We start from the raw sequence: 16,812 nt of genomic DNA on the forward strand, positions 1-16,812 counted from the left end.
CACTAAACTCGCGATGTGAGAACATGGCGACAATACGTACCAACACGTCTTGCTGCCGCCTAGCGGCAGCTGTGTGAACCTGCTGCTGCTCTGGGTGGATGCTGCGAGAGGAAGCGACTCTACGATCTAAGTTTTACATCCAATACTGCCAAATAATACAGTTGACAGAGCTGCCACGTACTAAGAACGACACCTCGCAGTAATTAATTCACAGATTAGCACTCGGCAGGCCTTGTGATCCTCGCCAGAGCTGCGTAAAGCTACGTCCAAGCCGAACCATGTTTGACGCGACGCCATAACTATATATACAATTTCAGACGGCTCCTCGAATGTACTCGCTTCGGCGGTACATATACTAAAATTGGAACGATACAGAGAAGATTAGCATGGCCCCTGCGCAAGGATGACACGCAAAATCGTGAAGTGTTCCACATTTTTTTCGCAATCTCACTCTCTCATGTCTTACATCACCTGCTAATACCCTCAGCCACCTACACAAGTTTCGCTTCATATCTGCACCCACTTGTCACAAACTATGCTGACCATTTACGCAGTTCTCCTCCACTCTCTTTCATTCACAACAGAACATGATAAAACTGGCAATAAACCTATCCCTTACATCACCAATGCACATCTAAAATGTCACTCTAATAACAACTCAGCAAGCACACCAAAACCACAACCACACTGACACAAGTACATGTCACTAGCACCCCTTCAGCTCATTCGCAAACGTGACACAAATCACAGCGAGTCTAAGACTAAGCCTAGCACAGGCAAAAGCCTCTTCTCTTCCTCAGTATCACACTCTGCTGGCACAACATCTCTTCCTACTGTCTCAATCACGTCATTTCATAACACACACCTACTGCCACACACAACATTTGGAAACCTGACATCAACTTTACACAAGATAGCTGCATGTTCCAAATCTTTCTCACTCACATACTTTCACTCAGACTACTGCTTAAATACACTCTAGCGCTCTAAAATTAGCTTGCATTACCTAATATTTACTTTTCTCTAACGCCTACAAAGCTTCTGGTGCCTGTATGCCACTATCACATACTTTCTGCACACAGACCCACAACATTTAACTTTATTCATCTTCATGGCTGCAGCTGATGCCATAATTGTTTCAGCAGCATAAATAAACATGTGAAGGTAGATGTCTCTTTAATCATTAAGTGTGCAAGTTACCCCTTTACAGGAAGTTCATTTAACATTATGTTTCAAGTAACTCTCCTAGTGGCCTTGCTGTCCAGCTGCAGCCTCATAATACAGGCTGCAGGTGACACCTCATCAGATTCTTAACTCAAGCATATCTGCCTGTGTAATAAGCCACTGCCCTTCACCTAAAAACCAACTATTACAGCAAATCTGTGGTGCACCAGCATGTCATGTACAAATTTCACTAGTGCGACACACAAAGTATTTTACAAACATGTCTGGCAATCTGCCACTACATATAGTTACCTAAATTAAATTCAAAAGTGTCAGCCAATGAATACCACAACACTGAAGTGTTTAGAAAGCAGACCAGTATGCTAATATTAACATATAGTATTTAGATGTGAGGCTCTACTATTTTGACAGCACTTTGAATCCCATCAATGTCATACAAGTCGATGCTGTTCACAATTACAGCTGATGCACCTCTCATCCTGTGTCTAGCAGAAAGATTGGACAAACCCTGCATGCAATATTCATCATGTCACATACACAGAAGCTCTAGCACATAAGCAAATACAGAGGCAGTCAAGACACAAAACACTAGCAAGCTTCAAGATTTTGGAACAGACAGCAACATCACAAACCAGTTTGTGTCACATGACACCAGTAGCTACTCAGTTATTAACTGCTTTCAGATACTAAACCTATCACTCTTTGTTTTGCACTAGCAATTCTTCCTGCAATAACAACATTCACCAAACTGGATTACATCTGATTGACATTTCACAGGAACATAACTACAGCTACTAACACAATGCTAACCTGGTTTCTCTTACCACATGTCCGCTCAATATTTTAGGCTCATTCACACATCTCCATCACAGTGTTTCACTCTTGCCAAGTAGACCTGCCCTGTGTAATCTTGGATCAACACAAATATATCACCTGGTATTGTACTGAAAACGGAACTATGTCCATCATTCCTACTACTATCTCACACAACTCGCATTCACCCATCCATGCGCTAGTAATGGCCTACACTGCTGTGTTTCAAAGTGTGCAGTATGAATGGTGGTTTTAATGGTTCGTGAGGCTACTGTGTCTCTTTTTGCAGTCACTATTGTCTTCTGGCACCATTGGATGAATAGGAGTTACTCAATAATGTACATGGTCACAGACTGTGTCTTCTTGTGGTGTACTTGATGTGTGAGTTAAAAGTTGCCTTGCATATGCGCACTCTGTCATTAAATCGATTAGTATCGTAAGAAAGTACCACTGAAAGAGTAATGCAATTTGTGTTAGCAGTGAAGACAGTTTCGCAAAAATATTCGCTTGTTTTGAGAGTCTTCAAGACCTGCTACCAGCTCCAATCAGCGTCATTTATCCCACACATTAGAGAAGTGTGTTTCATAGGTATGCCTATGAGACACTAAACTCGCGATGTGAGAACATGGCGACAATACGTACCAACACGTCTTGCTGCCGCCTAGCGGCAGCTGTGTGAACCTGCTGCTGCTCTGGGTGGATGCTGCGAGAGCAAGCGACTCTACGATCTAAGTTTTACATCCAATACTGCCAAATAAAACAGTTGACAGAGCTGCCACTTACTAAGAACGACACCTCGCAGTAATTAATTCACAGATTAGCACTCGGCAGGCCTTGTGATCCTCGCCAGAGCTGCGTAAAGCTACGTCCAAGCCGAACCATGTTTGACGCGACGCCATAACTATATATACAATTTCAGACGGCTCCTCGAATGTACTCGCTTCGGCGGTACATATACTAAAATTGGAACGATACAGAGAAGATTAGCATGGCCCCTGCGCAAGGATGACACGCAAAATCGTGAAGCGTTCCACATTTTTTTCGCAATCTCACTCTCTCATGTCTCACATCAGCTGCTAATACCCTCAGCCTCCTACACAAGTTTCGCTTCATATCTGCACCCACTTGTCACAAACTATGCTGACCATTTACGCAGTTCTCCTCCACTCTCTTTCATTCACAACAGAACATGATAAAACTGGCAATAAACCTATCCCTTACATCACCAATGCACATCTAAAATTTCACTCTAATAACAACTCAGCAAGCACACCAAAACCACAACCACACTGACACAAGTACATGTCACTAGCACCCCTTCAGCTCATTCGCAAACGTGACACAAATCACAGCGAGTCTAAGACTAAGCCTAGCACAGGCAAAAGCCTCTTCTCTTCCTCAGTATCACACTCTGCTGGCACAACATCTCTTCCTACTGTCTCAATCACGTCATTTCATAACACACACCTACTGCCACACACAACATTTGGAAACCTGACATCAACTTTACACAAGATAGCTGCATGTTCCAAATCTTTCTCACTCATATACTTTCACTCAGACTACTGCTTAAATACACTCTAGCGCTCTAAAATTAGCTTGCATTACCTAATATTTATTTTTCTCTAACGCCTACAAAGCTTCTGGTGCCTGTATGCCACTATCACATACTTTCTGCACACAGACCCACAACATTTAACTTTATTCATCTTCATGGCTGCAGCTGATGCCATAATTGTTTCAGCAGCATAAATAAACATGTGAAGGTAGATGTCTCTTTAATCATTAAGTGTGCAAGTTACCCCTTTACAGGAAGTTCATTTAACATTATGTTTCAAGTAACTCTCCTAGTGGCCTTGCTGTCCAGCTGCAGCCTCATAATACAGGCTGCAGGTGACACCTCATCAGATTCTTAACTCAAGCATATCTGCCTGTGTAATAAGCCACTGCCCTTCACCTAAAAACCAACTATTACAGCAAATCTGTGGTGCACCAGCATGTCATGTACAAATTTCACTAGTGCGACACACAAAGTATTTTACAAACATGTCTGGCAATCTGCCACTACATATAGTTACCTAAATTAAATTCAAAAGTGTCAGCCAATGAATACCACAACACTGAAGTGTTTAGAAAGCAGACCAGTATGCTAATATTAACATATAGTATTTAGATGTGAGGCTCTACTATTTTGACAGCACTTTGAATCCCATCAATGTCATACAAGTCGATGCTGTTCACAATTACAGCTGATGCACCTCTCATCCTGTGTCTAGCAGAAAGATTGGACAAACCCTGCATGCAATATTCATCATGTCACATACACAGAAGCTCTAGCACATAAGCAAATACAGAGGCAGTCAAGACACAAAACACTAGCAAGCTTCAAGATTTTGGAACAGACAGCAACATCACAAACCAGTTTGTGTCACATGACACCAGTAGCTACTCAGTTATTAACTGCTTTCAGATACTAAACCTATCACTCTTTGTTTTGCACTAGCAATTCTTCCTGCAATAACAACATTCACCAAACTGGATTACATCTGATTGACATTTCACAGGAACATAACTACAGCTACTAACACAATGCTAACCTGGTTTCTCTTACCACATGTCCGCTCAATATTTTAGGCTCATTCACACATCTCCATCACAGTGTTTCACTCTTGCCAAGTAGACCTGCCCTGTGTAATCTTGGATCAACACAAATATATCACCTGGTATTGTACTGAAAACGGAACTATGTCCATCATTCCTACTACTATCTCACACAACTCGCATTCACCCATCCATGCGCTAGTAATGGCCTACACTGCTGTGTTTCAAAGTGTGCAGTATGAATGGTGGTTTTAATGGTTCGTGAGGCTACTGTGTCTCTTTTTGCAGTCACTATTGTCTTCTGGCACCATTGGATGAATAGGAGTTACTCAATAATGTACATGGTCACAGACTGTGTCTTCTTGTGGTGTACTTGATGTGTGAGTTAAAAGTTGCCTTGCATATGCGCACTCTGTCATTAAATCGATTAGTATCGTAAGAAAGTACCACTGAAAGAGTAATGCAATTTGTGTTAGCAGTGAAGACAGTTTCGCAAAAATATTCGCTTGTTTTGAGAGTCTTCAAGACCTGCTACCAGCTCCAATCAGCGTCATTTATCCCACACATTAGAGAAGTGTGTTTCATAGGTATGCCTATGAGACACTAAACTCGCGATGTGAGAACATGGCGACAATACGTACCAACACGTCTTGCTGCCGCCTAGCGGCAGCTGTGTGAACCTGCTGCTGCTCTGGGTGGATGCTGCGAGAGCAAGCGACTCTACGATCTAAGTTTTACATCCAATACTGCCAAATAATACAGTTGACAGAGCTGCCACTAACTAAGAACGACATCTCGCAGTAATTAATTCACAGATTAGCACTCGGCAGGCCTTGTGATCCTCGCCAGAGCTGCGTAAAGCTACGTCCAAGCCGAACCATGTTTGACGCGACGCCATAACTATATATACAATTTCAGACGGCTCCTCGAATGTACTCGCTTCGGCGGTACATATACTAAAATTGGAACGATACAGAGAAGATTAGCATGGCCCCTGCGCAAGGATGACACGCAAAATCGTGAAGCGTTCCACATTTTTTTCGCAATCTCACTCTCTCATGTCTCACATCAGCTGCTAATACCCTCAGCCACCTACACAAGTTTCGCTTCATATCTGCACCCACTTGTCACAAACTATGCTGACCATTTACGCAGTTCTCCTCCACTCTCTTTCATTCACAACAGAACATGATAAAACTGGCAATAAACCTATCCCTTACATCACCAATGCACATCTAAAATGTCACTCTAATAACAACTCAGCAAGCACACCAAAACCACAACCACACTGACACAAGTACATGTCACTAGCACCCCTTCAGCTCATTCGCAAACGTGACACAAATCACAGCGAGTCTAAGACTAAGCCTAGCACAGGCAAAAGCCTCTTCTCTTCCTCAGTATCACACTCTGCTGGCACAACATCTCTTCCTACTGTCTCAATCACGTCATTTCATAACACACACCTACTGCCACACACAACATTTGGAAACCTGACATCAACTTTACACAAGATAGCTGCATGTTCCAAATCTTTCTCACTCACATACTTTCACTCAGACTACTGCTTAAATACACTCTAGCGCTCTAAAATTAGCTTGCATTACCTAATATTTATTTTTCTCTAACGCCTACAAAGCTTCTGGTGCCTGTATGCCACTATCACATACTTTCTGCACACAGACCCACAACATTTAACTTTATTCATCTTCATGGCTGCAGCTGATGCCATAATTGTTTCAGCAGCATAAATAAACATGTGAAGGTAGATGTCTCTTTAATCATTAAGTGTGCAAGTTACCCCTTTACAGGAAGTTCATTTAACATTATGTTTCAAGTAACTCTCCTAGTGGCCTTGCTGTCCAGCTGCAGCCTCATAATACAGGCTGCAGGTGACACCTCATCAGATTCTTAACTCAAGCATATCTGCCTGTGTAATAAGCCACTGCCCTTCACCTAAAAACCAACTATTACAGCAAATCTGTGGTGCACCAGCATGTCATGTACAAATTTCACTAGTGCGACACACAAAGTATTTTACAAACATGTCTGGCAATCTGCCACTACATATAGTTACCTAAATTAAATTCAAAAGTGTCAGCCAATGAATACCACAACACTGAAGTGTTTAGAAAGCAGACCAGTATGCTAATATTAACATATAGTATTTAGATGTGAGGCTCTACTATTTTGACAGCACTTTGAATCCCATCAATGTCATACAAGTCGATGCTGTTCACAATTACAGCTGATGCACCTCTCATCCTGTGTCTAGCAGAAAGATTGGACAAACCCTGCATGCAATATTCATCATGTCACATACACAGAAGCTCTAGCACATAAGCAAATACAGAGGCAGTCAAGACACAAAACACTAGCAAGCTTCAAGATTTTGGAACAGACAGCAACATCACAAACCAGTTTGTGTCACATGACACCAGTAGCTACTCAGTTATTAACTGCTTTCAGATACTAAACCTATCACTCTTTGTTTTGCACTAGCAATTCTTCCTGCAATAACAACATTCACCAAACTGGATTACATCTGATTGACATTTCACAGGAACATAACTACAGCTACTACAACAATGCTAACCTGGTTTCTCTTACCACATGTCCGCTCAATATTTTTAGGCTCATTCACACATCTCCATCACAGTGTTTCACTCTTGCCAAGTAGACCTGCCCTGTGTAATCTTGGATCAACACAAATATATCACCTGGTATTGTACTGAAAACGGAACTATATCCATCATTCCTACTACTATCTCACACAACTCGCATTCACCCATCCATGCGCTAGTAATGGCCTACACTGCTGTGTTTCAAAGTGTGCAATATGAATGGTGGTTTTAATGGTTCGTGAGGCTACTGTGTCTCTTTTTGCAGTCACTATTGTCTTCTGGCACCATTGGATGAATAGGAGTTACTCAATAATGTACATGGTCACAGACTGTGTCTTCTTGTGGTGTACTTGATGTGTGAGTTAAAAGTTGCCTTGCATATGCGCACTCTGTCATTAAATCGATTAGTATCGTAAGAAAGTACCACTGAAAGAGTAATGCAATTTGTGTTAGCAGTGAAGACAGTTTCGCAAAAATATTCGCTTGTTTTGAGAGTCTTCAAGACCTGCTACCAGCTCCAATCAGCGTCATTTATCCCACACATTAGAGAAGTATGTTTCATAGGTATGCCTATGAGACACTAAACTCGCGATGTGAGAACATGGCGACAATACGTGCCAACACGTCTTGATGCCGCCTAGCGGCAGCTGTGTGAACCTGCTGCTGCTCTGGGTGGATGCTGCGAGAGCAAGCGACTCTACGATCTAAGGTTTACATCCAATACTGCCAAATAAAACAGTTGACAGAGCTGCCACTTACTAAGAACGACACCTCGCAGTAATTAATTCACAGATTAGCACTCGGCAGGCCTTGTGATCCTCGCCAGAGCTGCGTAAAGCTACGTCCAAGCCGAACCATGTTTGACGCGACGCCATAACTATATATACAATTTCAGACGGCTCCTCGAATGTACTCGCTTCGGCGGTACATATACTAAAATTGGAACGATACACAGAAGATTAGCATGGCCCCTGCGCAAGGATGACACGCAAAATCGTGAAGCGTTCCACATTTTTTTCGCAATCTCACTCTCTCATGTCTCACATCAGCTGCTAATACCCTCAGCCACCTACACAAGTTTCGCTTCATATCTGCACCCACTTGTCACAAACTATGCTGACCATTTACGCAGTTCTCCTCCACTCTCTTTCATTCACAACAGAACATGATAAAACTGGCAATAAACCTATCCCTTACATCACCAATGCACATCTAAAATGTCACTCTAATAACAACTCAGCAAGCACACCAAAACCACAACCACACTGACACAAGTACATGTCACTAGCACCCCTTCAGCTCATTCGCAAACGTGACACAAATCACAGCGAGTCTAAGACTAAGCCTAGCACAGGCAAAAGCCTCTTCTCTTCCTCAGTATCACACTCTGCTGGCACAACATCTCTTCCTACTGTCTCAATCACGTCATTTCATAACACACACCTACTGCCACACACAACATTTGGAAACCTGACATCAACTTTACACAAGATAGCTGCATGTTCCAAATCTTTCTCACTCACATACTTTCACTCAGACTACTGCTTAAATACACTCTAGCGCTCTAAAATTAGCTTGCATTACCTAATATTTATTTTTCTCTAACGCCTACAAAGCTTCTGGTGCCTGTATGCCACTATCACATACTTTCTGCACACAGACCCACAACCTTTAACTTTATTCATCTTCATGGCTGCAGCTGATGCCATAATTGTTTCAGCAGCATAAATAAACATGTGAAGGTAGATGTCTCTTTAATCATTAAGTGTGCAAGTTACCCCTTTACAGGAAGTTCATTTAACATTATGTTTCAAGTAACTCTCCTAGTGGCCTTGCTGTCCAGCTGCAGCCTCATAATACAGGCTGCAGGTGACACCTCATCAGATTCTTAACTCAAGCATATCTGCCTGTGTAATAAGCCACTGCCCTTCACCTAAAAACCAACTATTACAGCAAATCTGTGGTGCACCAGCATGTCATGTACAAATTTCACTAGTGCGACACACAAAGTATTTTACAAACATGTCTGGCAATCTGCCACTACATATAGTTACCTAAATTAAATTCAAAAGTGTCAGCCAATGAATACCACAACACTGAAGTGTTTAGAAAGCAGACCAGTATGCTAATATTAACATATAGTATTTAGATGTGAGGCTCTACTATTTTGACAGCACTTTGAATCCCATCAATGTCATACAAGTCGATGCTGTTCACAATTACAGCTGATGCACCTCTCATCCTGTGTCTAGCAGAAAGATTGGACAAACCCTGCATGCAATATTCATCATGTCACATACACAGAAGCTCTAGCACATAAGCAAATACAGAGGCAGTCAAGACACAAAACACTAGCAAGCTTCAAGATTTTGGAACAGACAGCAACATCACAAACCAGTTTGTGTCACATGACACCAGTAGCTACTCAGTTATTAACTGCTTTCAGATACTAAACCTATCACTCTTTGTTTTGCACTAGCAATTCTTCCTGCAATAACAACATTCACCAAACTGGATTACATCTGATTGACATTTCACAGGAACATAACTACAGCTACTAACACAATGCTAACCTGGTTTCTCTTACCACATGTCCGCTCAATATTTTAGGCTCATTCACACATCTCCATCACAGTGTTTCACTCTTGCCAAGTAGACCTGCCCTGTGTAATCTTGGATCAACACAAATATATCACCTGGTATTGTACTGAAAACGGAACTATGTCCATCATTCCTACTACTATCTCACACAACTCGCATTCACCCATCCATGCGCTAGTAATGACCTACACTGCTGTGTTTCAAAGTGTGCAATGTGAATGGTGGTTTTAATGGTTCGTGAGGCTACTGTGTCTCTTTTTGCAGTCACTATTGCCTTCTGGCACCATTGGATGAATAGGAGTTACTCAATAATGTACATGGTCACAGACTGTGTCTTCTTGTGGTGTACTTGATGTGTGAGTTAAAAGTTGCCTTGCATATGCGCACTCTGTCATTAAATCGATTAGTATCGTAAGAAAGTACCACTGAAAGAGTAATGCAATTTGTGTTAGCAGTGAAGACAGTTTCGCAAAAATATTCGCTTGTTTTGAGAGTCTTCAAGACCTGCTACCAGCTCCAATCAGCGTCATTTATCCCACACATTAGAGAAGTGTGTTTCATAGGTATGCCTATGAGACACTAAACTCGCGATGTGAGAACATGGCGACAATACGTGCCAACACGTCTTGCTGCCGCCTAGCGGCAGCTATGTGAACCTGCTGCTGCTCTGGGTGGATGCTGCGAGAGCAAGCGACTCTACGATCTAAGGTTTACATCCAATACTGCCAAATAAAACAGTTGACAGAGCTGCCACTTACTAAGAACGACACCTCGCAGTAATTAATTCACAGATTAGCACTCGGCAGGCCTTGTGATCCTCGCCAGAGCTGCGTAAAGCTACGTCCAAGCCAAACCATGTTTGACGCGACGCCATAACTATATATACAATTTCAGAGGGCTCCTCGAATGTACTCGCTTCGGCGGTACATATACTAAAATTGGAACGATACAGAGAAGATTAGCATGGCCCCTGCGCAAGGATGACACGCAAAATCGTGAAGCGTTCCACATTTTTTTCGCAATCTCACTCTCTCATGTCTCACATCAGCTGCTAATACCCTCAGCCACCTACACAAGTTTCGCTTCATATCTGCACCCACTTGTCACAAACTATGCTGACCATTTACGCAGTTCTCCTCCACTCTCTTTCATTCACAACAGAACATGATAAAACTGGCAATAAACCTATCCCTTACATCACCAATGCACATCTAAAATGTCACTCTAATAACAACTCAGCAAGCACACCAAAACCACAACTACACTGACACAAGTACATGTCACTAGCACCCCTTCAGCTCATTCGCAAACGTGACACAAATCACAGCGAGTCTAAGACTAAGCCTAGCACAGGCAAAAGCCTCTTCTCTTCCTCAGTATCACACTCTGCTGGCACAACATCTCTTCCTACTGTCTCAATCACGTCATTTCATAACACACACCTACTGCCACACACAACATTTGGAAACCTGACATCAACTTTACACAAGATAGCTGCATGTTCCAAATCTTTCTCACTCACATACTTTCACTCAGACTACTGCTTAAATACACTCTAGCGCTCTAAAATTAGCTTGCATTACCTAATATTTATTTTTCTCTAACGCCTACAAAGCTTCTGGTGCCTGTATGCCACTATCACATACTTTCTGCACACAGACCCACAACATTTAACTTTATTCATCTTCATGGCTGCAGCTGATGCCATAATTGTTTCAGCAGCATAAATAAACATGCGAAGGTAGATGTCTCTTTAATCATTAAGTGTGCAAGTTACCCCTTTACAGGAAGTTCATTTAACATTATGTTTCAAGTAACTCTCCTAGTGGCCTTGCTGTCCAGCTGCAGCCTCATAATACAGACTGCAGGTGACACTCATCAGATTCTTAACTGAAGCATATCTGCCTGTGTAATAAGCCACTGCCCTTCACCTAAAAACCAACTATTACAGCAAATCTGTGGTGCACCAGCATGTCATGTACAAATTTCACTAGTGCGACACACAAAGTATTTTACAAACATGTCTGGCAATCTGCCACTACATATAGTTACCTAAATTAAATTCAAAAGTGTCAGCCAATGAATACCACAACACTGAAGTGTTTAGAAAGCAGACCAGTATGCTAATATTAACATATAGTATTTAGATGTGAGGCTCTACTATTTTGACAGCACTTTGAATCCCATCAATGTCATACAAGTCGACGCTGTTCACAATTACAGCTGATGCACCTCTCATCCTGTGTCTAGCAGAAAGATTGGACAAACCCTGCATGCAATATTCATCATGTCACATACACAGAAGCTCTAGCACATAAGCAAATACAGAGGCAGTCAAGACACAAAACACTAGCAAGCTTCAAGATTTTGGAACAGACAGCAACATCACAAACCAGTTTGTGTCACATGACACCAGTAGCTACTCAGTTATTAACTGCTTTCAGATACTAAACCTATCACTCTTTGTTTTGCACTAGCAATTCTTCCTGCAATAACAACATTCACCAAACTGGATTACATCTGATTGACATTTCACAGGAACATAACTACAGCTACTAACACAATGCTAACCTGGTTTCTCTTACCACATGTCCGCTCAATATTTTAGGCTCATTCACACATCTCCATCACAGTGTTTCACTCTTGCCAAGTAGACCTGCCCTGTGTAATCTTGGATCAACACAAATATATCACCTGGTATTGTACTGAAAACGGAACTATGTCCATCATTCCTACTACTATCTCACACAACTCGCATTCACCCATCCATGCGCTAGTAATGGCCTACACTACTGTGTTTCAAAGTGTGCAATATGAATGGTGGTTTTAATGGTTCGTGAGGCTACTGTGTCTCTTTTTGCAGTCACTATTGTCTTCTGGCACCATTGGATGAATAGGAGTTACTCAATAATGTACATGGTCACAGACTGTGTCTTCTTGTGGTGTACTTGATGTGTGAGTTAAAAGTTGCCTTGCATATGCGCACTCTGTCATTAAATCGATTAGTATCGTAAGAAAGTACCACTGAAAGAGTAATGCAATTTGTGTTAGCAGTGAAGACAGTTTCGCAAAAATATTCGCTTGTTTTGAGAGTCTTCAAGACCTGCTACCAGCTCCAATCAGCGTCATTTATCCCATACATTAGAGAAGTGTGTTTCATAGGTATGCCTATGAGACACTAAACTCGCGATGTGAGAACATGGCGACAATACGTGCCAACACGTCTTGCTGCCGCCTAGCGGCAGCTGTGTGAACCTGCTGCTGCTCTGGGTGGATGCTGCGAGAGCAAGCGACTCTACGATCTAAGTTTTACATCCAATACTGCCAAATAATACAGTTGACAGAGCTGCCACTCACTAAGAACGACACCTCGCAGTAATTAATTCACAGATTAGCACTCGGCAGGCCTTGTGATCCTCGCCAGAGCTGCGTAAAGCTACGTCCAAGCCGAACCATGTTTGACGCGACGCCATAACTATATATACAATTTCAGACGGCTCCTCGAATGTACTCGCTTCGGCGGTACATATACTAAAATTGGAACGATACAGCTAAGGTTAGCATGGCCCCTGCGTAAGGATGACACGCAAAATCGTGAAGCGTTCCACATTTTTTTCGCAATCTCACTCTCTCATGTCTCACATCAGCTGCTAATACCCTCAGCCACCTACACAAGTTTCGCTTCATATCTGCACCCACTTGTCACAAACTATGCTGACCATTTACGCAGTTCTCCTCCACTCTCTTTCATTCACAACAGAACATGATAAAACTGGCAATAAACCTATCCCTTACATCACCAATGAACATCTAAAATGTCACTCTAATAACAACTCAGCAAGCACACCAAAACCACATGTCACTAGCACCCCTTCAGCTCATTCGCAAACGTGACACAAATCACAGCGAGTCTAAGACTAAGCCTAGCACAGGCAAAAGCCTCTTCTCTTCCTCAGTATCACACTCTGCTGGCACAACATCTCTTCCTACTGTCTCAGTCACGTCATTTCATAACACACACCTACTGCCACACACAACATTTGGAAACCTGACATCAACTTTACACAAGATAGCTGCATGTTCAAAATCTTTCTCACTCACATACTTTCACTCAGACTACTGCTTAAATACACTCTAGCGCTCTAAAATTAGCTTGCATTACCTAATATTTATTTTTCTCTAACGCCTACAAAGCTTCTGGTGCCTGTATGCCACTATCACATACTTTCTGCACACAGACCCACAACATTTAACTTTATTCATCTTCATGGCTGCAGCTGATGCCATAATTGTTTCAGCAGCATAAATAAACATGTGAAGGTAGATGTCTCTTTAATCATTAAGTGTGCAAGTTACCCCTTTACAGGAAGTTCATTTAACATTATGTTTCAAGTAACTCTCCTAGTGGCCTTGCTGTCCAGCTGCAGCCTCATAATACAGGCTGCAGGTGACACCTCATCAGATTCTTAACTGAAGCATATCTGCCTGTGTAATAAGCCACTGCCCTTCACCTAAAAACCAACTATTACAGCAAATCTGTGGTGCACCAGCATGTCATGTACAAATTTCACTAGTGCGACACACAAAGTATTTTACAAACATGTCTGGCAATCTGCCACTACATATAGTTACCTAAATTAAATTCAAAAGTGTCAGCCAATGAATACCACAACACTGAAGTGTTTAGAAAGCAGACCAGTATGCTAGTATTAACATATAGTATTTAGATGTGAGGCTCTACTATTTTGACAGCACTTTGAATCCCATCAATGTCATACAAGTCGATGCTGTTCACAATTACAGCTGATGCACCTCTCATCCTGTGTCTAGCAGAAAGATTGGACAAACCCTGCATGCAATATTCATCATGTCACATACACAGAAGCTCTAGCACATAAGCAAATACAGAGGCAGTCAAGACACAAAACACTAGCAAGCTTCAAGATTTTGGAACAGACAGCAACATCACAAACCAGTTTGTGTCACATGACACCAGTAGCTACTCAGTTATTAACTGCTTTCAGATACTAAACCTATCACTCTTTGTTTTGCACTAGCAATTCTTCCTGCAATAACAACATTCACCAAACTGGATTACATCTGATTGACATTTCACAGGAACATAACTACAGCTACTAACACAATGCTAACCTGGTTTCTCTTACCACATGTCCGCTCAATATTTTAGGCTCATTCACACATCTCCATCACAGTGTTTCACTCTTGCCAAGTAGACCTGCCCTGTGTAATCTTGGATCAACACAAATATATCACCTGGTATTGTACTGAAAACGGAACTATGTCCATCATTCCTACTACTATCTCACACAACTCGCATTCACCCATCCATGCGCTAGTAATGACCTACACTGCTGTGTTTCAAAGTGTGCAATATGAATGGTGGTTTTAATGGTTCGTGAGGCTACTGTGTCTCTTTTTGCAGTCACTATTGTCTTCTGGCACCATTGGATGAATAGGAGTTACTGAATAATGTACATGGTCACAGACTGTGTCTTCTTGTGGTGTACTTGATGTGTGAGTTAAAAGTTGCCTTGCATATGCGCACTCTGTCATTAAATCGATTAGTATCGTAAGAAAGTACCACTGAAAGAGTAATGCAATTTGTGTTAGCAGTGAAGACAGTTTCGCAAAAATATTCGCTTGTTTTGAGAGTCTTCAAGACCTGCTACCAGCTCCAATCAGCGTCATTTATCCCACACATTAGAAAGTGTGTTTCATAGGTATGCCTATGAGACACTAAACTCGCGATGTGAGAACATGGCGACAATACGTGCCAACACGTCTTGATGCCGCCTAGTGGCAGCTGTGTGAACCTGCTGCTGCTCTGGGTGGATGCTGCGAGAGCAAGCGACTCTACGATCTAAGGTTTACATCCAATACTGCCAAATAAAACAGTTGACAGAGCTGCCACTTACTAAGAACGACACCTCGCAGTAATTAATTCACAGATTAGCACTCGGCAGGCCTTGTGATCCTCGCCAGAGCTGCGTAAAGCTACGTCCAAGCCGAACCATGTTTGACGCGACGCCATAACTATATATACAATTTCAGGCGGCTCCTCGAATGTACTCGCTTCGGCGGTACATATACTAAAATTGGAACGATACAGAGAAGATTAGCATGGCCCCTGCGCAAGGATGACACGCAAAATCGTGAAGCGTTCCACATTTTTTTCGCAATCTCACTCTCTCATGTCTCACATCAGCTGCTAATACCCTCAGCCACCTACACAAGTTTCGCTTCATATCTGCACCCACTTGTCACAAACTATGCTGACCATTTACGCAGTTCTCCTCCACTCTCTTTCATTCACAACAGAACATGATAAAACTGGCAATAAACCTATCCCTTACATCACCAATGCACATCTAAAATGTCACTCTAATAACAACTCAGCAAGCACACCAAAACCACAACCACACTGACACAAGTACATGTCACTAGCACCCCTTCAGCTCATTCGCAAACGTGACACAAATCACAGCGAGTCTAAGACTAAGCCTAGCACAGGCAAAAGCCTCTTCTCTTCCTCAGTATCACACTCTGCTGGCACAACATCTCTTCCTACTGTCTCAATCACGTCATTTCATAACACACACCTACTGCCACACACAACATTTGGAAACCTGACATCAACTTTACACAAGATAGCTGCATGTTCCAAATCTTTCTCACTCACATACTTTCACTCAGACTACTGCTTAAATACACTCTAGCGCTCTAAAATTAGCTTGCATTGCCTAATATTTATTTTTCTCTAACGCCTACAAAGCTTCTGGTGCCTGTATGCCACTATCACATACTTTCTGCACACAGACCCACAAACTTTAACTTTATTCATCTTCATGGCTGCAGCTGATGCTATAATTGTTTCAGCAGCATAAATAAACATGTGAAGGTAGATGTCTCTTTAATCATTAAGTGTGCAAGTTACCCCTTTACAGGAAGTTCATTTAACATTATGTTT

The 16,812-nt window shown here is 42.1% G+C and overlaps 7 non-coding genes across 7 annotated transcripts; all 7 read left to right on the forward strand.

The window, feature by feature from the left end:
* The first annotated feature begins 331 nt into the window (after nucleotides 1–331).
* LOC126196669 (U6 spliceosomal RNA) lies at nucleotides 332–438 on the forward strand. Its single transcript, XR_007539127.1, has one exon. It is a non-coding gene; the product is annotated as a U6 spliceosomal RNA (small nuclear RNA).
* Nucleotides 439–2,931: 2,493 nt separating this feature from the next.
* Nucleotides 2,932–3,038, forward strand: LOC126196760 (U6 spliceosomal RNA). Its single transcript, XR_007539205.1, has one exon. It is a non-coding gene; the product is annotated as a U6 spliceosomal RNA (small nuclear RNA).
* A 2,493-nt stretch (nucleotides 3,039–5,531) lies between these two features.
* LOC126196761 (U6 spliceosomal RNA) lies at nucleotides 5,532–5,638 on the forward strand. Its single transcript, XR_007539206.1, has one exon. It is a non-coding gene; the product is annotated as a U6 spliceosomal RNA (small nuclear RNA).
* A 2,494-nt stretch (nucleotides 5,639–8,132) lies between these two features.
* LOC126196805 (U6 spliceosomal RNA) lies at nucleotides 8,133–8,239 on the forward strand. The gene has a single exon (XR_007539245.1). It is a non-coding gene; the product is annotated as a U6 spliceosomal RNA (small nuclear RNA).
* A 2,493-nt stretch (nucleotides 8,240–10,732) lies between these two features.
* Nucleotides 10,733–10,839, forward strand: LOC126196762 (U6 spliceosomal RNA). The gene has a single exon (XR_007539207.1). It is a non-coding gene; the product is annotated as a U6 spliceosomal RNA (small nuclear RNA).
* A 2,492-nt stretch (nucleotides 10,840–13,331) lies between these two features.
* On the forward strand, nucleotides 13,332–13,438 carry LOC126196825 (U6 spliceosomal RNA). Its single transcript, XR_007539263.1, has one exon. It is a non-coding gene; the product is annotated as a U6 spliceosomal RNA (small nuclear RNA).
* Nucleotides 13,439–15,910: 2,472 nt separating this feature from the next.
* On the forward strand, nucleotides 15,911–16,017 carry LOC126196763 (U6 spliceosomal RNA). The gene has a single exon (XR_007539208.1). It is a non-coding gene; the product is annotated as a U6 spliceosomal RNA (small nuclear RNA).
* The last annotated feature ends 795 nt before the right edge of the window (nucleotides 16,018–16,812 follow it).

The sequence above is a fragment of the Schistocerca nitens genome, chromosome 7 (genome assembly GCF_023898315.1).
Source record: "Schistocerca nitens isolate TAMUIC-IGC-003100 chromosome 7, iqSchNite1.1, whole genome shotgun sequence".
Classification (NCBI taxonomy): Eukaryota; Metazoa; Arthropoda; class Insecta; order Orthoptera; family Acrididae; genus Schistocerca; species Schistocerca nitens.